Source organism: Dromiciops gliroides, chromosome 1 (genome assembly GCF_019393635.1).
Source record: "Dromiciops gliroides isolate mDroGli1 chromosome 1, mDroGli1.pri, whole genome shotgun sequence".
In the NCBI taxonomy this organism is placed as follows: Eukaryota; Metazoa; Chordata; class Mammalia; order Microbiotheria; family Microbiotheriidae; genus Dromiciops; species Dromiciops gliroides.
In genome coordinates this window covers 553321174-553343539 of record NC_057861.1, presented here as the reverse complement: position 1 = coordinate 553343539, position 22366 = coordinate 553321174, and the positions used below count along the sequence as shown (strand labels likewise).

Genomic DNA, 22366 nt, shown 5'->3' with positions numbered 1-22366 from the left:
CTAGGACCTGTCTAAAAAGAACCTTTAGTATCCATCCCCCCATAGTGGACACAGATGTATGTACACATGTACATAATACTTTCATACTTCCACACATATATAAATATTTTGAAGTGATGAATGACTCAAGTGTACATCCATCCTTTCCCCCAAACATTTGTAAGATGTTTACATTGAAACCAGATGCCCCAGAGGCAGACAGCCCTGCTTTCCGTTGTTACTCTACATTAAATATGCCCACTTTAGATTCTTCTGTAGGTTCTTTGTTTCACTCACAAGTGAAAAGAATGCTCTGTTTGATTTTCTTTGCCATTGGTGTGGCAGAGCCCCACAGAGGGGATTCTAGCCACGTTTTATTTCTGCTCTCATCTTTTTTTTTTCAGCTGACTTGGCAAAGGTAACTTCAAAGATCATTCTTATTACTAGAGGTAACCCTGCTTTTCTCTCTCCCAAGTGTAGTCTGTTGTGTTGTGGTTTTTTTTTTCCCCTCTGTTTTTTAATGGCCATTTTGGAAAAGTGCTTGTTTAGAAAGTTTGTAACTAGCGTGAAAGAGTTTGGAGATTACCCTCGAAAGGAGAGCTGATTTCTCCTTTCTTCCAGAAGCACATTTCACAGCTGCATCATAGATCTAGATTTGGAAGGGAGATGACGCCACTACTTTCCTGTTCTTCCAAAATGCGACCTGTATGCAGGGAATTCCTGTCTAGCAGCAGAGTTCACAGGAGGTTTAATTTGTAGAAATGTATGTGGATACTGGCGCAGAGAGTGGATGTAAAAATGCACACACCCAAGGGTGCTTTTGTCCTTTCTTAGGTAATCATCTTGTAATTGGCTGTGGGATGAACCACAAAGAAAGCCTATTCCAGTCTGGGGAATTCAGCAAATCTGCAAAAGACCTACTAAATAAGCACACCTGCTTCATTTTCTGGTTGAATTTCTGCTTTGCCTAATAAATCAGTCAAGTTCATACATTCAGGGTAAGTATAGCACAAAATGCTTTGCAAATGCAATGGGGGGAAAATGCCTAAGAATAGTTGAGGTGTTTCAATGCCTTTGTATTTCTAGGGCCAGCTGTGGTTCCCTGTAGACAGTGGGCATTCCTTAAATGCTGGCCAGATGGACGGAAAGACAGTTGGATGGACAGATGGATGGATGGACGGATGCGTGGCTGACTGGCAATGGCAGCAACCATTTCTTTTTTTTTTTCTTTCTTTTTTTCGGTTTTTTGGTTTTTTGCGGGGCAATGGGGGTTAAGTGACTTGCCCAGGGTCACACAGCTAGTAAGTGTCAAGTGTCCGAGGCCGGATTTGAACTCAGGAACTCCTGAATCCAGGGCCGGTGCTCCATCCACTGCGTCACCTAGCTGCCCCCTACAGCAACCATTTCTTAAGCACTCTGCAGTGACTGAGGGCTGGCTGTTGAGTCAGAGAGACCTGGATTCAAGCAGACCCTCTATGTGTATGGGTGAGTCTGGGCAAGTCACTTAACTTCCTGGTGTCCTGGTCAACTCTCCAAGATTCTATATCATAGATGAGATGGTAATTTCCTCATCAGAATTTCCCCCACACTAATGAAATCACAGGTGCAGAACTTCCCGTGCCCCCCCCCCAAGTTGGGCCAGAGTGCTGGGCTTGGCATCAGGAAAACCCGAGATTAAATCCTGCCTCAGACACTGGCCATGTATGTAACCCTGGGGCAAATTGCTCACCCTCTCTCAGCCCCAGCTTCCTCATCTATACGATGGGTTTGAAGGCCTCTTAGGTCCTTTCTAGCTCTTTGTCTATGATCTTATGTTTCCCCCTTTGAAAAATCGTTCAAAACCTCCACAAAAATCTTACTCCAGTACTTTGTGTATTAGAGTATGGAGGTGATTCTGTCTTCTCAAAGGCCAGACAAGTTCTCACAGATTTGATTAACCTGGAGAGACCTCAGGTATGAGCCCAGCAATGCAGTGGGGGAAAAATGTTTTGTTGATGAGTTGTGCCTGACTCTTTGTGACCCCATTTGAGGTTTACTTGGCAGAGATGCTGGAGTGATTTGCCATTTCCTTCTCCAGCTCATGTTACAGAGGAGGAAACTGAGGCAAACAGGATTAAGTACATGTACAGGATCACAAGGCTAGTAAGTATTTGAGGATGAATTTGAACCCAGGTCCTACTAACTCCAGTCAGGGCTCTCTATCCATTGCACCACCTAGGCACAGCTGGGTGGTACAGTGGATAGAACACTGTCACTGTGCGACCCCAGGCAAGTCACAACCCCAATTGCCATAAACATCCGGGGCCATCTCCAGTAGTCCTGATCTATATCTTGCCACTGGACATATGGCTCTGGAGGAGAGAGTGAGGTTGATGACCTTGCACAGCCCTCCCTCAATTAAATCCAATTCAGTGCAAGTCATGACATCACCCCAATGTCATGTTCCTCTTTGGGAACGGAAGACAAACAGAAATACTGCCCCAACAGTGATAAGAGTTAGCATTTATATAGCACTTTAAGATCTGCAAAGCACTATTTTCAGGACAGTCTGTGAGGTAACTGCTATCATTATTCTCATTTTACAAATGAGGAAAAAAAAAGCCAAGAGAGTTAAGTGACTTTCCCAGAGCTAATCAGCTAGTAAGTTTTAGAGTCAGGATTTTATCTCAGGCCTTTCTTAATTCCAAGTGAATCACTTGCCTGCCTTTCAGAAAAGTGTGTGTGTGTGTGTGTGTGTGTGTGTGTGTGTGTGTGTGTGTGTAAAACTTTAAAAAAACATATGTGTATATAAATGTGTATACATGTGTGTGTATATATATATATATATGTATATATATATATACACACACACACACACACACACACTTTGTGATATCACAATTTAGTATCAGCAATAATTGAAACAAAGAGGACTCCTCATTTTGGACTCTGTCCAAAGTAATATAAATCCTAAAGTACCAAAAGGATCTAAGGCCATTTCACCTATAGATTGGATCATAGTATTATAGATTTAGAGATGGACCCCATGAATGGTATAAGACTTTAGTATAATTCAGATGATTAGATGTAATCTTTATAATTATGGAAATATGAAGAATCCATGACTTTTTTGGATGAGAAAATAATCAAAATCCAGAGTTGGAAAGTACTTTAGTATCTTAGGCCTGATTACAACTCTCTCAACTTCTATTTAGAGGAGAGCTTCTGTGTATTAGCACTCTTATTTAAGCAAACACTATTTAATATAATTGGGTCTTCAGGAACAGAAAATAATAGTAATTTTCTGGAAATCCAACCCAATTTCCATATCATGATAAGGAGGGGGAGTAGAAAAGGAGGGAGAAGCAAAATAGGGGATTGCCAGCCAGAGTGATATACAGCAGGGATTGCACATGGCCTAAGTCTGTTACAGTAGCTCTAAGGTTCTGGTGATAACCACCAATTGAGTTAAAACTCTTCCCAAGAGTCAAAGAAATAGATGAAGCAGCATAAGGTTGAAGTCTGGTCCTACTCAAAACTGTCATGAGTATTAGCTTGACATCAGAGCATGTGGTGCTCCTTCATGTTCTGATACTACAAAAGGGCAAGATATATCAGAACAAATCAGATTCAGCCGATGATGATCCTGACTGTCAAAGTTAAACCACAAGTCATGAAATGAACTAAATACATGAATTCTCTTGGTCCTCCTTCCAGTACAGGTTGCCCCAGATCAGGACACCTGGAGGGACTCAGACAGTGCTGGTCCCAAGTAAGACCCACCCCAGATCATCCTAGAGCCCCACCACCAACTTTTCTTCCAGTGCTCTCTTTCCATCTTGGCCAAACGTTGAACCCCTATCCTCACCCTTGCTAATAGGAAAGCTATAATCCTCACTCTATTCCAACCATTACTCCTACTCCCTCCAGTCCCATTAGTAGTAGACCACTCCCCTCCATGCTACCTTCCAGGTGGAACAGACATCCAAGGGACTCTTGATCCTTTCCACCTGCCCTGTTGATTCACCATTAGAATCTCTGGGGGTTTCCATCTGAATTGCAGCTGTATTCTCACACATGTTAAGTCTTCCTCAACTTTAGTCTGAACTATAGAAACTGCCTTATTTTCTATTTGTATCCTCAGTGCTTAGCACAATGTTTGGTATATAGTAAGTGTTTAATAAATGATTTTTCATTTATTGATTCATTTGTTACCTACCAGCGCTGTTTCAGAGCAAAACTGGAAACAAATCACTAGCTATAGGCAAGAACTTCATACTTTTTTTGGTGGTTGTTGTCATTAGTACCCTTAACCTTAAGTCACACATCAATATATTGCTGAACAGTGAGGGGAATAATAAAAATAATCATATCTATATGCCTCAATTAGGTGAAATACCTGAAAAAGAGAAAAGTTGAAGAACCTCACATCACTGAAAATCTTTACTTAATACAAACTCCTCAGTCTAGCAGACCTAATGGAGCCAATGAAGAGGTTTGATGGAGCCAGCTTATGCCAGCTTAAAAGGTGATCTCTAAATTTTCAGCATGAGCATTTACAAATTTGTAGCAAGGGCCAAAAATCAGGGCTTAATTAATTGCTTTGTTGATTGTCTAGACTTAAGAAAGTGAGGGAGAAAATGTAAATGATCCAGATTAAACTTGAGTGTTGCATGTGCTTTTTTTTTTTTCCCAGAGAACCAGTTAAACACTTACCAGCATACCCCTGAGCAGATAACAGAAACATCTCAGAAGACCCAGATAATTTTGAAAAGGAGAAGGGTATACTTTGGAATTCCAAAAATCCTCTTTTTGAGTTTAACATCAGTCCAATTAGCAGACCAATTATAGAAAACAATTCCAAAAGCTGATATCTGCTACAATCACCCTGAATGAACAAATTCTCCCATTGGTTTTTGACAGAAAGTATAAGAAACATTTCAGGACCTACAAAGAAGAGTATATGGGGCAGCTAGATGGCGCAGTGGATAGAGCACCGACCCTGGAGTCAGGAGTACCTGAGTTCAAATCCGGCCTCAGACACTTAACACTTACTAGTTGTGTGACCCTGGGCCAGTCACTTAACCCCAATTGCCTCACTAAAAAAAAAAAAAGTATATGAGGCAGCATTTGTTTTTTTTTTTTTACAATGCTTTGACTCCTTTTTTTCACATTAATCTTTTGACTTTTTACTTACAGTTGCTAATTAAGCAAATCTGAAATTTCTAATGTGCTTTTGTATTACAGATTCAATCTCATGTGTTTCTTTTTTGTCGTCCTTATGATATTGATACTATTAATAATCGGTAATAGTGATGATGATGATGATGATGATGATAAAAGAAGAAATTCAAAACAAATGGGAACAGAATGAAATACACAGTATCCCTGTCATCCTGCCTGCTATTGGAGTTGTGCTAGAAATGCTTTTGGTGAGTCTTTGGAAAATGAGTTTACCTCCCAGTACTCTTATTCAATTTTCAAAAGTGGTCACTTTATCCACATGAAGGAACTCTGCAGAATTTTATATGTCAAAGAATAATAGCAGGATAGCAGTAATTAAAAATAAAAGTTGACATTTATCTAGTGCATTTGTATTTACATTCATGATCTCACTTGATCTTCCCCATACCCTTGTAAGGGGTTTCTTTCAGAGGCATACTGGAGATGTTTGTAGTAGCCCTGGTTTTCATTGACACCCCACTTTTCTGAATAACCTATTATAAAATGTTTCTGCATAATCACGGACACTGATATCAAGGGGAAAATGATTGAAGTTCAATTTCCTCGTAAGAGAAGAATAAGGCCAAGTTTTTGCTCATATCTCAAGAACTCGAATAATGGTCGCAGCTCCTGTTCACATAGGTTATCCCAGAATGAGAGTAGTGAGTTTGATGATAAAGAAAAGTCACTACACTTGTTCAGGGTAAATCTATGGGAGCACTCTTCATCAACACAGAGCATATCCATCTATGATGTATTGGGTATGCCCTAAGAAGACACCTGAGGCACGTAGGAGGTAAGTGACTTGATCTGGGTCAGATGCCGGCGTTAGAATTTGAACCTATTTTTCTCCCTGATTTAACCCAGCACTCAATCCCCTATATGATGTCACCTCTCTCTTTAGTGTTTGTCATTCTAATTGCTTAAATAACTTATGTACTTTCTTTTTTTTTTTTTAATGAGGCAACTGGGGTTAAGTGACTTGCCCAGGATCACACAGCTAGTAAGTGTTAAGTGTCTGAGGCCGGATTTGAACTCAGGTCCTCCTGAATCCAGGGCCGGTGCTTTATCCACTGCGCCACCTAGCTGCCCCTACTTATGTACTTTCTAATGAAATGGGTTAGAAGCAGGAGACATGTTTCAGCACATTCCTGAATCTGGCTTCTGCTGGTTTTTTTCTCTCTCTTCTCTAGTGTTTAGCACAATGCTGGGTAAGCACATTGTAGGCACTAAATAAATGGTTTGGTTTTTTTACTCAGTGACATGAGTTTTCATGCTATCTTTTAAGAAAACAGTTAAGGGGGCAGCTAGGTGGCACAGTGAATAAAGCACCACAAAATCCCCAAAAAACAAACAAACAAAAAGAAAACAGTTAAGAACATAGCAAGTTATTTAAATTTCTGAGTGACAACACATGTATTTCAGGTTCCTTTTGACCTTCAGAGAATTTAGAGAATTATTCTGCTACTTTTGATGACTGGAGCAAAGCTATCCATATTTGGAATGTCTGACACATGAGTTATTTAACAGCTATGTTTTTGTTTTGGGGGTTTTTTATCTGTATTGGTGTCCTCCATTTTAAAATCACCTTTATTTCCATGCATATGGAGAAAGACAGAGAAATAGGTGAGATATATATATATATATATATACATATACATATACATACACACACACACACACACACACACACACGCACATATGTTTTTCTCTACTCTACTCTATACCCTACCCAGAAAAGCATTTCTTGTGACAAAGATTTTTAAAAGAGGGGAGAAAAACTAGTTCCCTGAAATCAATCACCAGATCAACTGTGTTCTGCATCTATAATCTCCCAGCTTTGCAAAGAAAGGAAAGAGGCATCTTTTCTCAACTTTTCATTGGTGCCAACAGATATATTTTAAAACCATTTTATTATATGTTTCAAATTAAGAGACAAATATTCAAATAGAAAAGGAATTGGTATTTTGCAATGGGATGCTTAGTTTTTAAAATTCCATATTGTGCTGCTATTAGGTCTGGTGTCAACAATTTCTACTTTTTGTCAGTGAGTTTCTAACAACAAGGCCCTTGGTTAAAGTATAATGGTAAGAGGAAGATGGGATCTGTATCAGTGCCAAATGCCATCTCATGTAGCCTAACACACTCACTTAGCAATAAGCTGGGTCTCCACAGTATCTCTCTAGAAAGCTTACAGAATTGCCCAACCTAAAAGCACTGGCTTGGATATTTTTCACAGCGGCAGCAGCCCTGCAATTATCCTCAATAATACAGCAAATATTTTAAGTCCTTCTGGGAAGAATGTCTCTTGAGCAAGTGAATTGAAACAGTTTCCAAGAATAGTGCAAAACTGATTTCCTGATCTTGGGTCCATTCCAAGAGGAATCTCAAAAGTTCAGGGGCTTAATATACTGCATTTAGATAGAAGGGAGTTCAGTTCTCATTCACATTGTATTGATGAGTTTTGTGCTAAACAGTATTGCTTAAGAAAGCTTACCAGAGATAGAGGGAAGTACACTGTGGAAGTACATGTAGAATGTCGTGGAGGCAGGTACCCACGATCTATAATAAGATTGTTCAATCACACAGTAAAGCAGACAAGTGGTGAAGTAAGTTCAAATCCTTCCCCAATCCATTTCTTAGCTGTGCAGTTCTGAGCAAGTCACATATCCTCTCTTATTCTCAGTTTCTTAATAGATAAAATGGGAATAAAAATAGCACAGTGTTGTTGTGAGGACCAAATGAGATAACATGTAAGTGCTTTCAAACCCCAAAGTGCTTTATAAATGCTAGCTGTGGGGGGCAGCTAGGTGGTGCAGTGAATAAAGCACTGGCCCTGGATTCAGGAATACCTGAGTTCAAATCTGGCCTCAGACACTTTACACTTATTAGCTGTGTGACCCTGGGCAAGTCACTTAACCCTCATTGCTCTACAAAACAACAACAACAACAAAAACAAACAAACAAAAAATAAATAAATGCTAGCAATTGTGGTGGTGATGGAGGTTATTAACATTGTACTATGGCAGTAATTGAATGGAGGATATTGGGGTATTTAAGCCTGGACCTAATTTGAATGTGTATTTTCTTACCAACCTGGTGATAATCTGTTATTTTTGGCCTAGGCACTGCCCTTATGTCTCTGAAGACAAAAGTCTCTGCCTGATTTGATGCATTACTACTTTTTCAGACAACACTGATAATTTTGCATTGCAGATTGTACTTTACTCAATACCTTAATACTTGACACCATCCCCTGTGCCTATATAAAATAGTTTTCCTTTATTCTTTGGAGTTCTTTACCAGCATGTGAAATCTCTTTGTTTACATTAAATGAAATACCAAATCAGCAAATATATAGCAAATTCCATATCAGGAAACCGAGGGCTTTTCATAGCTAACTCATGCAGAAACACAGGAGTAGGGGATACTGAGGAGGGGGAGATTTTCCACAAACATTAGGGCTTAAAAGGACAGGAGTGTGATTTTTGCCCTGAGTCTCATGTGAAATTATGGTGTGCATCAGCTCAAATCCACTTGTCTACCTGAGCCTTTGAAATTGTGCTTAACCACTGACCTACCCTTGGCCTGGTTTCCCCCTTGGGACCCTTTCGACCCCACCTTGTTTTCTAAACAGTGCTGGTCTGTTTCAAAAGCTGACTTGTATTTTGAAACCTTGAGCGTGCCTCCTGCCATTGGCCCTAGGCTAGACTCGCTATCTGGTGAGAAACTATCCTTTGGCCTCATTCAACCTTTTGCTTGCTTCTTATATGAGCATTTAGTCCTAGAAAATTAGCTAAAAGGAAGGGATTATTTATGGAGAGCCTTATTTGACCACAACAGCACATAACTGAAAGAGGCAGAAGGAATCAGGAATTCCAGTAACTCTACAGAGTTATTGGACCTCCAGGAATTCCAGTAAGTCCATGAAAAGAAAGAGCCTTGGAAAGAAGGAAGTGAACATTTATTAAGCACCTACACTGCACCCTGCTCTCTGCAGATATTTTTACAAATATTGTCTCATTTGACCCTCAAAAATAAGTCGGGAGGTAGGTACTATTATTATTCCTATTTTTATAGTTGAAGAGACTAAAGCAGATAGAGGTTAAGTGACTTACCCAGGATCACATTACTAGCAAGTGTCTAAGGCCAGATTTGAACCTGACTTTAGACCCAACACTCTGTCCACAATACCACCTAGATGCCTCTGAAAAGATAGATTAAGCCAGAAAAATAATCAGATATTCAGCACTACTTAAAGTTTGCTTCCTGATTTAGTATGGACCTTCAGGCTTGAATCTCCGCTCATGAGAGATAATGTAATGGGATTATAACTTAAAGGAAAACATTCTGAATTTGGAGTTTGAAGTTCTGGGGCCTAATGTTAACTCCGCAATTTCTTGTGTGATCCTGGCCAAGCGAGTTAATCTCTGTGCCTGTTTCTTTATCTGTTAAATAGAGGGTGCAGGGAAGCATTCAGTGATCCCTTTAGAGATTCTTTCTTTCCAACTCCAAGTCTAAGATTCTATATGAGAACAAGAGCAACAACCCCAGGCTCTCTCATTCATCAGAAGACTCTTTAACCCACTGGACGAGACCAAAGTGGCCTTAACAGGCAGGCTACCCATTGGACTGTCATGATGATAGTAGCCTCCATTGGACAACATAGGATTTATTCAATGTCTTAAGGACATGGTCAATGGCATTAAGACCATGATGGCTAGCTTGCAACATAGCTGTCTCCAGCACAAATAACAATCACAGAACATCCTAGCTCCTCCTAGACCCCAAGTTATGACCTTGACTCTGGTGGATTAATTTTTGAAGGATGCAGTTGAATCCATCCATACTGGCCTGACTGAACATAGCTACCAACCTGCGGATACTTATCTGGCAGTGTGTGCACATCAAGTCCCACCTTTGATCGTGGCTAAATTTTTGGTAGACTCTCCTGCATCATCTTAAGCTACCTGGGAAATGGTTCTTAGAGGGGGCAGGAGACTTTTATAGATTAACTGATACCGATTAAGACCCAGTTCTGCCACCTTAGCACACAAAGTACCCTGGCAGAGAACAAAGGCCTGGACTGCCTGCCACTATGAAAGAGGAGGTGGCAGAGACATTCCCATCATAATCTTGGTTCTGGGAGACTCAGTGCTTCTTGTATAAGTTGATATATCCACTTGTTTATTAATGTTCTCTAGAACTCTGTCTCTTCCTTCTTGAACTGATATTTTTCTAGTTTGGTATAGATGGTTCTGGTATATCTGCTGGAGGATGGCTTAAACCAATTTGGCATACGGGAAAGGATGTAGGATGATGGTATCAAATCACGTTTTCTTCAGTCTAGCAGGCCTTGAGACCCCAAATCTGTGAACTTAAAAAAATCTGTAGGCATACCTTTTTTTTTTTTTTTTTTTTTAGTGAGGCAATTGGGGTTAAGTGACTTGCCCAGAGTCACACAGCTAGTAAGTGTTAAGTGTCTGAGGCTGGATTTGAACTCAGGTACTCCTGACTCCAGGGCCGGTGCTCTATCCACTGCGCCACCTAGCTGCCCTGGCATACCTTTTTACCAAACAACATTACCTACTCTGGTGGGTTGGGAGAGGGAGGAAACGTGGCCCTCTCCTCCCCCAGCTCACTAGATGTAGTCATGCATTATAATCATAGATGATGACCAGTTAAGGCATTAACTAGATGTTAATATCTTTTTATTACTTTATGAAGGCAAGCAACAAGCATTTATTAATCAATTACTAGGTACCCTGCTCCACACTGTTTATCCTTTTGAAGGTTATACTTATGAAATAGGAGGACCTCTCTTTGATTAGTCAGGAGCAGTGTCATCACAAAAAATTATTAATCACCTTCCCCTATCCCTGCCATCTAATAAATATGATCAAGTCAGTTTGAGTTCTCATAGGAGTTATCAACTGAAGAAGAACCTAGCCACTGAGAGAAAAGTCTTTAAAAATAATCTATTTTTATTCTGAGCTTAAGAAATTCTAAAATAGACATTTACATATGCATTTTTGTTGTTGTTCAATTGTTTCTGACTCTTGAGGTTTCAGGGTTTTCTTAGCAAAGATATGGGAGTGACTTGCCATTTTCTTCTCCAACTCATTTTACAGATGAGGAAACTGAGGCAAACAGGGTAAAATGACTTACCAAGGGTCACACAGCTAGTGTCTGCAGCTGGATTTGAATTCAGGTCTTCCTGACTTGCATTCTACTCACTGTACCATCTGGCTGCCCCTCTACATATGCATAGTAGAACATAAAAAGATCATACATGAAACTTCCTATTTCTCTTATATAAAACTTGCTTTTCATTGTAATTACATAGTAAATTTAACCTGTAGCTTTCAAAGATGTCCTGCTTGTCCATAATTCTTTCTGGCTTTCTTTCTTTTTTTTTTTCTTCTGCACACTCTGAGAATCCTTCTTGGGAGAGGGATTCATGCAGGCTATCTTGGATATGAAAGGTCTTTTTTTTTTTTTTTTTTTAGAGAGCGAGGTTGATGACTTTCCCCAACTCTGCCTCACTTAAATTCAATTCATGAGCAAGTCAGGACATCGCCCCATGATGTCACTGGTCCTTTTTGAAATCGAAGGATGAAAATCAGCAATAACAACAATGGTAACAATATCATCAGCACCAGCACCAGTAACAACAATGCAGACCAGTTTGTCTGATTCCGGAATTCCAATATGGCATCAGGTAAAATAAACCCTTGGGTTGAGGGTCCTGGTCCTCTGTGGGGTGGTATTGAGGACTCAGTAGTCATGACAGAGACTTAGTTCCTAACTTTTCTTTTTAACTAATGACACCAAAGCATTGGCAGTGCTGGACTGGGAGTGCTACATGGAGTGCTGGATTTCCCATTCTTCACGTTCTTTTCTAAGAATTCCCTTGGAACCTCTTTCTCTAATCTGATCACTGAATAGATAAAACCAGCTGGGATTCTGCCTCAGAGAAACTAGAGTACTAATCAGTCAGTAAACATTTATTAGGCACCTACTTATGTGCTAGGCTTTGTACTAAGTGCTGGAGATACAAATACTAATAATACAAACAAAGATAGTCCCTCTCCTGAGGGGAAAACACCCAAAAGGAAGCTGAAAAGCAGTGGGGGTTGGGCTTAGGAGAGAGGAAGGCTCACATAATTTAATGGTGTTCAGGGAGAAACTTCTCTGCCATCTCCTCTCCCATAATAGCCCATAGTCCTTCATCTTTGACTGCCTTTCCCTCACCAGGACAATTTTCTGACTCACTGACATCTTAGTGTTGCTAAGTGCTAGCCCTCGCCCTAGGGGCCATTCACTCTGGAAGTGGTTCCATCAAGATAAGTCCTCCTTGCTGGCACAGAGGGCTGATCTGCTCCCACAAAGGGATAAGTGGGAGTAGCACTACCCTAGAGAAGGCAGCATAAGACAGTATAAAGAGTGCTGGATTTGGAACTAGGAGACCTAGGTTTGAATTCTGGTTTTTACACCAATTACCCATGTACCTTGAGGATGTCACTTGACCACATTAGCACAGTTTCCTTATCTGTAAAATTAGAGATAAATTCTAAGCAGAACCTTAAATAGGATCTTTTGGGTCTGGGGTGGGGCGGGGAATAAAGTGGTTGAGGAGGAGGAAGGCATTTATCTGGAGTGTGGCTGCAACACTCCAGATATTGCAACAAGGTTCTACATTGCTGAAGGATTGACTGTTACTAGAACGGGGCAGGGAGGTGATGAAAAAGGAATGGAGGGGCAGCTAGGTGGCACAGTGGATAGAGCACCGGCCCTGGAGTCAGGAGTACCTGGTTTCAAATCCGGCCTCAGACACTTAACACTTACTAGCTGTGTGACCCTGGGCAAGTCACTTAACCCCAATTGCCTCACTAAAAAAAAAAAAAAAAGGAATGGAGATAAAATATAAAGAAACCAACCATCTGGGGTATGCCTGCCTAGGAAAAAGAAATGTGCCCAGGGTAGTGGATAAAGAGCAGGACCTAGAAGAGTCAGGTAGACTCAAGTTCAAATTCAGCCTCAGACCCTTACTAGTTGAATAACCCTGGGCAAGTCACTTAAACTTGTTTGCCTCAGTTTCCTCATCTGTAAAATGAGCTGGAGAAGGAAATGGCAAACTACTCCAGTATCTTTGCCAAGAAAACCCCAAATGGAATTGGGAAGAGTCAAACATGATTAAAATGACTGAACAACAACAACAAGTTATGACTCAGTCTCCAGAGTCTTAGCTCTAAATGGACAATTCCATAATCCTTTCTGCGTTCTTGGCTGTGCCTCTCCTCTTATGCCCTGGCTGTAAAGGCACAGAATTATCTCACAGCCTGACTTGGTGAGACGGGAGTAGGAAAAGAAAAGATAAATCATTCTTATACTCCTATCTCATTCAAATTCTGATTCTTAACTGAGAAGCAATGAGTCTTGTGATGAGAATACTTATCTTTTGCTTTTCAAGTAGATTACCAAAGAGAAATATTTTCTTCTTTTAATTTTTTTTGCTGTTTACATTCAAGCCAAAACGCATATTCTCACATGTATTATGCCATGGTGACTTATTAGAACACAAATATTGAAAGGATCTGAAAAATTTCCATTTAGAGTTCACAGGAGTTTATGGCCTTGAGATGGAATGTATAGTTTAGGTTCCTTAAATAGCTCTCCAATTGCAGATATTAGTCAGTCATTTGAAAGTGCAATGTGTCTAGTTCAAGACAAATGAAATCAAAGTTGAGTAAAAATCAGTTTCTTATAAATTCCCAGCAGTCAACTGACCAAGGATAGTATTTACTTAATGAGATCCAATAAAAACATTAAAAGGTTAAAATCTTGACTTGGACACTAACTGTGTGATCTTGGGGAAAGCATTGTCTTTCGTGGGAATAATAATACTTATAGTGCCTGTGAAGTTCAAAGGAGATAATGCATTTAAAAGCACTTTGCAAACTTTAAAGTACTACATAAATGTCAATCCTTGTTATTAATAATAACAACTAGCATTTATGTAGCACTTTAAGGTTTGCAAAACACTTTACAAGTATCTTATCTTCACAACAACCCTAGGAGGTAGGAGCTAATTTTTTCCTTATTATACAGATGAAGAAACTGAGGCAGACTGCAGTGAGGTCACATAGCGAGTATGTGAGACAGGATTTGAACTAAGGTCTTCCTTGCTCCAGGTGTAGCACTCTATCCACTGTGCCACCTAGCTGCCTATTACTATGAAAATTGTTATGACTTCATTATATTATAATATAATTTAAGGAACTTTATATAGCATTAAAAACTAAATGACATCTGAAAGCAAAAAAAAAAAAAAAAGAAATTATTCTTAAAAAAGGAAACACCATCTACCTGATCTGTTAACTTACTACAGAGGCTACCATTTTTAGCCACAACTCTCAAAGACTATCTCCTAAGTCGGGGCTTCTTAAACTTTTTCCACTTGCAACCCCTTTTCGCTTGAGAAATTTTTACACGATCCCGGGTATATAGGTATATAAAATAGGTATGCATAACCTTTTACTGTTGCCAGATTTTTCACGACTCCCACCCACCCCATTCAGTTATGTAACCCCATATGGGGTCATGACCCATAGTTTAAGAAGCTTTTTACTAAGTGATAGGATCACAGGGCTGATGGAGGGAGCTTAGAGGTCATTTATTCCAACACCTCCATTTTACAAATTAGAAAACTGATCCACAAAGGAGAAGGACTTGTCCAATTCCACAAATGTAGTAATAAGTGGCCAAACTAGAATTTGAACCCAAGGCCTTACACCAAACTGAATAGACTTTCTACAACACAGAGGGGTTACCAATCTGTGACAGTGGTGATAATACGTTAATGAAATCATAGAAGCTTTAAATATTGAGGTATGAAATGAAAACTAAACAGCAAGAAAACTGATCAAAATATTAAATATGCTATCATTAAAATAACATTTACACAAATTTACAAAGAGTTTTCAGAATTAATTAATCTCTCTGAAAAATTCAGAATCTTTCATTTTTCCATTAGTTTTTCATATATTAACATCTCAGTAATGATGTATTTGTTGGTGGGGACCATAAAAAATCATATTGAGGGGAAAAGGGTTATAATTTTTTTAAATTGTAGTATTCTGTAGTTTTCTAATAATTGACAGTCAAGTGGAAAGTGGTTCTATTTTTTATTGGTATCTATTCCTTGTATTTCTTGGATAGCAGAACTTTATGAGAAAAATTTGTTATAAAATATTTTTCTCTAGTTAACTATTTCCCTTCTAATTCTAATTGTAGTTATGTTTCTTGGGTAAAAAGTTTTCAATTTCATGTAATTAAAATTATCCATTTTATCTCTTGTGATTCACATTATCATTTTTTTATCAAGAACTTTTCCACTAATCATAATTGTGAAAGGAATCTCTTTCCATGTTTCCATGATTTATTTGTGCTATGACCTTTTATATCTAGGTCTTATATCTGTTTGGAGCTTATTGTGGGATGTAGTATGAAATGATTGTCTAAACCTAATTATGATAGGCTGCTTTCTAACTTTTTTTAGCAGATTTTGTCCAATAGTGAGTCCTTACTCCAGTATTTAGAATACTTAGGTTTGTGACATACTTAGGCTGTTATGTTTGATTGTTTCGGGGTCTCAAGGACCTTATCTCTTCAGCTGATAAGCTTTTGTATACTTTTTTGGGGGGGTGGGGCAACAGGGGGTTAAGTGACTTGCCCAGGGTCACACAGCTAGTAAGTGTCAAGTGTCTGATGCCCGATTTGAACTCAGGTCCTCCTGAATTCAGGGCCGGTGCTTTATCCACTGCACCACCTAGCTGCCCCAAGCTTTTGTATACTTTTACTCAATATCAATTATTTTTGATGATTATTACTTTGTAGTATATCCTGAGATCTAGTACGGCTGGGCCCCCTTCCTTCACACTTTTAAAAATTATTTCCCTTGTGATTGTTCACCTTTTGTTCTTCCAAATAAATTTTTTAAAAATTTTTTCTAGTTCTACATTGTACACAGTAACATCAACATTGAGTGTTGATCTACTGTGATGGACTATATTCTTCTCACCAATGCAATGGCACAGAAGAGTTCCAGGGAACTCGTGATGGAAGAGGATCTCCAAATCCAGGAAAAAAAAAAAAAAAGAACTGCGGAGTATAGATGCTAAATGAACCATACTATTTCTTTTGTTTTTGATGCTGTTGTTTTTTTTTTTCTATTTTGAGGTTTTCCATCATTGCTCTGTTTTTTTTTTTCTCTTATAACATGACTAATGAAGAAATAGGATTAATGTTATTATGTGTGTATATATATATATATATAACCTATATCAGATTACCTGCTGTCTAGGGGAGGGGGGGAGAAAAATCTGAAATTGTAAAGCTTGTATAAACAAAGGTTGAGAACTATCTTTACATGTAACGGAAAAAAAATAAAATACTTTATTAATTTTTTTAAAAATGGGGAAAAAAAGAGATATAACAGTAGGAGACTACATATAACATAGAGTATTTTAAATTATCTTCTGCTTTAAAAAGAAAAAGGGACAGAAAGAGTTTATACCGTACTACATGTTCTATATTTTAAAACTACAACAGAAACAACTCATAATTTTATTTAAAAACATTTTAAGTGGCACATAAAGTCAGTCTATTGAAGCATTGTTTTATTGTTAAGATTACAAACTTGTAAAGTGTCTCTTTTATCCCTGTTCATAGTGACATTATATAATTAACTACATATATACTATATAATTATTACTGAATTACAACAAAAAAAACCCCACATAAAATGCAAAGGAGAAAAAAATTTTTTTTTCTAGTTCTATAAAGTGATCTTTAGGAGTGTGATTGTTATGGAATTGAATCCATAAAATAATTTAAGTAGTATTGGCATGTTCCAACTATTAGCATTTTGTTCTCTAATTATTTAAGGCTTCTTTTAAATCTGTAAAGAGTGTCATATACTTGTCTCCATATAATGCCTTTGTGTCTTGGTAGCTGGAATGCTGGGGTGGTAGGTGGCACAGTGAATAGAGTGCAGGGTTAAGAGTCATGAAGATCCAGGTTCAAATTCGGTCTTAAAACTTAGATACTTAGACCCTGGGCAAGTCATTTAACCCTATTTGCCTCAGTTTCCTCCTCTGTAAAATAAGCTGGTGAAGGAAATGGCAAACCACTCTAGTATATTTGCCAAGAAAACCCCAAATGCAGTCACAAAGAATCAGACACGACCGAAATGATTGAACAACAACAACACACAAAATCTGGAATCCTAATGTGTATTTGATAAATTTTGCAGTTTAGAATTAAGTTACATTCTTTCTGTTCCCATTGGGTTTTTTTGTTTATTTGTTTTGGTAATGTGCAGAACAGCCAATAATCTTATGAATTTACATAATGTCTTCCTACCTTTTCATTGTTTCAATTAATTTTGAGTTGACTTTAGGGTTCTCTAAGTAAAGCATCATGTATATTCAAAAAGTAGTGGGTTTGTTTTCTCTTTTCCTGTGTTTATTCCATCAATTTCTTTTTCTTGTCATATATAGCTAACATTTTTAGATTATATAAAATAATACTAGAGATAATAGACATGCTTGCTTTACCTCTAATCCCATTGGAAAGGCCTCTAATGTTTCTGCATTATAAATAATGCTAACTCTTGATTTAAAAAAGATGTTATTTACCAAATTAAGAAATGTTCTGTTTATTCCTAAGCTTTTTAATTGTTGTTGTATTTTGTCAAAAGCTTTTTCTGCATCCTTAACTTAGAGCTAAAAGGGATCTTAGCTGCTATCTGGTTCAACTTTCTTGTTTTTTTAGGTGAGGAAACTGAGGCCCAGAGAAGGTAAGTGACTTATAGGAGATCATATAGGTAATAAGTAGAAATAGGCTTTTAAAAAAAATCTGTTCTCTCCCCCAATCAAGTTTTGGGGGTTTTTTGACTGTTTTCTCTCACAACCTAGATAATGTGGGAATGTTTTCTATGAGTACTCATGTATAACTTATTTTGAAATGCTTGAGTTCTAGTGGGTGTGGGGGGGTGGGAATGGAGGAGGAAGAGAAGTTGGAACACAAATTTTTTTAAAATTGATGTTAAAATTTGTTTTTACATATATTTTGGAAAATAAAATTCTATTCAATAAAAAAAAAAATCTCTGTTCTTCCCAATCTCTTCATTTTTCACATGAACAAAGAGACCATGCAGAGGTTAATTTGCCAAAGATCTCAGAGACTGAAGAATCTATTCATATTTTGTTGTTGTAATCGACTAAAACTTAGAATAACATTCTGATAGCACATTTATTCCATGAGCATTTATCTAATGATATGATGGAGCTAGATCTGGTCTAATACTTCATGCTCATTCTATGTTGCCATCAGTAATGGCCACCAATAAAATACTTTCACTGTTCTCTAGCAAGAAGACCAAGTATATATTCAGAAAGGAGGCCCTTGTATATTGCGATTTCTCTAGCCTCTTGGATAAAACAACATAAGAAGCAGACAAAGGTGAGAATGCTCAGTCGTAAAGCTGAACTTTCCATTTGGGTTTCTCATTTCCCCTCATATTGACTGAATGTACTATTGATGTCTACTCTCTGCATGGAGCACTACTAGTTCAATTATTTTTGTAAGCATAGACTTTACATTCACATGGGGATTTATAATGGGATGAAAGGTGCTCCAGGCTACAGAGATTAGCTGCAGCCAAATATAAGATATATTGTTATTGGAAAACTTCTCTTTGATAAAACTCTCTATACCAATAAAACCTGGGTAATAAGCATGCTAAGGCTCAGAGAGGAAAGTTGTTTGACTCCAATTAAAAATTCTTTTTTTTTTCTTTTAAATATTACAGAGTCACAGAATATCAGGGTTGGAAAGGACCTCAGAGACCATCTAGCCCAACTCATATTCCATAAGCAACTTTCTTCTAAGACATATTCAACCCAGGCCTCCAAGGAAAGGAATGTATACATCACTTCCCAGAGCAGACCATTCCACTTGTGGATGACAGTGTTTTATAATTTCTATTAAATCCAGACTAAATTTTCATCTTTGCAACTTCCATTCATTACATTGAATTCTTGGGGTGGGGGAAAGCTAACAACTACAATCCTTCTTCCATTTGAGACAGCTCTTAAACTTGAAGATAGATACCATGTCTTCTCTAACAATAGTTGAATGGAACATGCTAATACATGTTCAATTAACTTGATAAAGAAGGGATATGTTATAGGATTAGACGGTCTGGAAGAATAATTATAGTACACAAGAACTTTCTTTTTATAGTTAGAGACCCAGTGAAAAACCTTTTGTAATATTTATGTTGTCATGGGGAGACATTGAATAAAAGTAAAAAGAGGAGTTTGTGAATAAACATCATTTACTTTGCTTGAGCATTTCAGTTCTTATGTTGATGATTGTACATGAACCAATCCATCAATCAGCAAGGTAGCACTCTGGATAATGTGTTGGAATGAAGTATTAGACCTGGAATTAGTCAGGAAGTCTTGTGTTCAACTCTGGTCCCAGCTACTTACTAGCTGTGTGGCCCTAAGCAAGTCATTTGACCTCTGTCTGCCTCAGTTCCCTCATCTGTAAAATGGGGATAATGATAATACCTACCTCCTAGCATTGTTGTGAGGATCAAATATGTATAAAATGCTTCACAAAAGTTTTATGACATATAAATGGTTGTTCCTATCACCATCATCAATCAATCATGGATGATACTGCAGATGACCCATTAAATGTCAATCCAATATTCACCTAAAATAAGGTAAAGTTAAAATGAGAGAAAAAGAATGAAATGGGAGCACAGCATAATAAGGCTATAACTCCTTTTAAAATCTTGTGAAGAAGGTAGCAAAAGAATACTGGGAACTAGAGATCAAGAACATGGAAATACTCCATGCCTCCCTTAATCTGCACCAGAAATGGGGAAATGTCAAATTTGTGCAGCAATTCTGCTGCTAGTGCTGCTAAGGAGATGAGAGAATCAAGCAGATATTAGCCCAGAGTTCACCAGTTGGTGATGTTTATTGGAGCTTTACTTTCTGGGACTATGTTATTGGAATCTTCTGGGAAAGAAAAGCCTTAGAACAAGTAGACATTTTTTGTCCCTACAATCAGGGAGAAAAGCAGACAAGGCCCATAGGTCAACACAGTCTCTGGGTGCTGGCTCCCCCTACTCTGCCTCCTTCACTTGATGAGCTCCTGTCATAGTGAGAATTGGCCATTGAGAAGGGTCCTTCCCCCTTCTCCCTGGATGAGGACTGATGAGCTTGTAAAGCAGAAGGAGGGAGCTACCTTTCTCCCCACCTGCTTGCTAGAAAGATACTTGCTCAGAGCTTGCACCTGTGTTAAGCTGGTAGGTGATTTCTCCTCCTTTTAAGAGAGGGTGGAGTTCAGGAGGAGACGCTGATTCAGCCTGGGCAGCCAGCAGTGTAGAAGTCACAAGCGCATTGGAGGTACATTGGAATCATACCCCAAAGCGAGCAATTCCCTTTAAAGGCTATGTGTGGGAACCTCCCCATTTATTTACTATGTGTGGGAGCTTCCCTAGCCAATGTGACACATGGGTATTCATCTTTGGGAATTAAAGTGTTGACTTGTTATATTTGCTACATACACAGGCAAAGCAAGGATGACTATGGTGAGTGCATAGAATGTATTTGTTGAATGAAATAAAATAGAAACATGGCAATAAGTCCATGAACAGTAATAACAACAACCACACCACTAACAAAGGAAATCAATTAGCAGTATGCTGACAAAGAAGCTGTCATGTGGCTTTATTAACAGAAATGGGGATGGAGTTTATGATGATGGATGATAGAAACTCAGGTTATTGCCACCAGAAATGACAAATTGTCATTGTTAAGGAACTCAGATTACTTGGTTAGGACTGATTTTACAAATGTCAGAAACACTTCCATATTTCATTGCAAATTGTAAAAAAAAAGAAAGAAAAGAAAGAAAAAAGTATCTCTTGAAGACTTAACAAGGCAGCTAAATGGTGTGGCAGATAGTGAGCTGAACCTAGAGTCAGGAAGACCTGAGTACAAATCCAGCTGCAGATACTGTGTGACTCTGGATAAGTCACTTAACCTCAGTCTGCTTCTGTTTCCTCATCTGTAAAATGGAGATGATAATAATAGCACCTTCTATACAGGGTTTTTGTGAGGATGAAATGACATAATGTTCATAAAGCACTACTATATAAATATTAGCTATTATTATTATTACTACTACTACTACTAACATGATTCAGATAAACCATTAGAAGAGACAGGATGCAAAGAAGAGATTAATAAAATTGAAAGTAAGAAAACTATAGAATTAATCAACAAAACTAAGAGCTGGTTTTATGAAAAAAATTAATAAAATAGATAAGTTTGGTTCATTTGATTAAAAAAAAAAGAAAGAAGAAAACCAAATAACCAGTATAAAAAATGAAGCTGGTGAATTCACCACCAATGAAGTGGAAATTAAAGCAATGATTAGGAGTCATTTTGCCCAACTGTATTCATTTAAATTTGACAATTTAAATGAAATGGATGAATATTTACAAAAATATAAATTGCCCAGATTAACTGAAGAGGAAACAAATTCCTTAAGTCTTTAGAAAAAGAAATTGAACAAGCCATCAATGAATCAAGAACAAATTTCCAAGGCCAGATGGGCTTACAAGTGAATTCTACCAAATATTTAAAGAACAATTCATTCTAAAATTTATAAATTATTTGGAAAAATAAATGAAGGAATTCTATTAAATTCCTTTTATGACACAAATATGGTATTGATACCTAAACCAGGCAGAGCCAAAACAGAGAAAGAAAATTATAGACCAGTTTCCCTAATTAATAACTATGCAAAAATCTTAAAGAAAATATTAGCAAGGAGATTACAGCAATTTATCACCAGGATAATACACTACGACCAAGTAGGATTTATACCTGGAATGCAGGGCTGGTTCAATATTAGGAAAACTATCAACATAATCAACCACATCAATAACAAAACTAACCAAAATCATACGATTATCTCAATAGATGCAGAAAAGGCTTTTGACAAAATACAGTCCTCATTCCTATTAAAAACACTAGAGAGCATAGGAATAAACGGAACTTTCCTTAAAATGATAAGCCGTATCTACTTAAAT

At 37.9% G+C, this 22366-nt stretch overlaps 1 long non-coding RNA gene across 2 annotated transcripts in view; it reads left to right on the top strand.

Moving 5' to 3' along the window:
• LOC122735405 overlaps nt 1-19248 on the top strand; it is a 124236-nt gene extending 104988 nt beyond the window's left edge. For both annotated transcript variants that reach the window (XR_006354130.1, XR_006354129.1), the window contains exons 3-9: nt 814-977; nt 4349-4486; nt 5206-5390; nt 11691-11902; nt 18019-18043; nt 18617-18708; nt 19058-19248. This is a non-coding gene — a long non-coding RNA (uncharacterized LOC122735405). The remainder of the gene's footprint in view (nt 1-813; nt 978-4348; nt 4487-5205; nt 5391-11690; nt 11903-18018; nt 18044-18616; nt 18709-19057) is intronic.
• Nucleotides 19249-22366: the final 3118 nt, after the last annotated feature.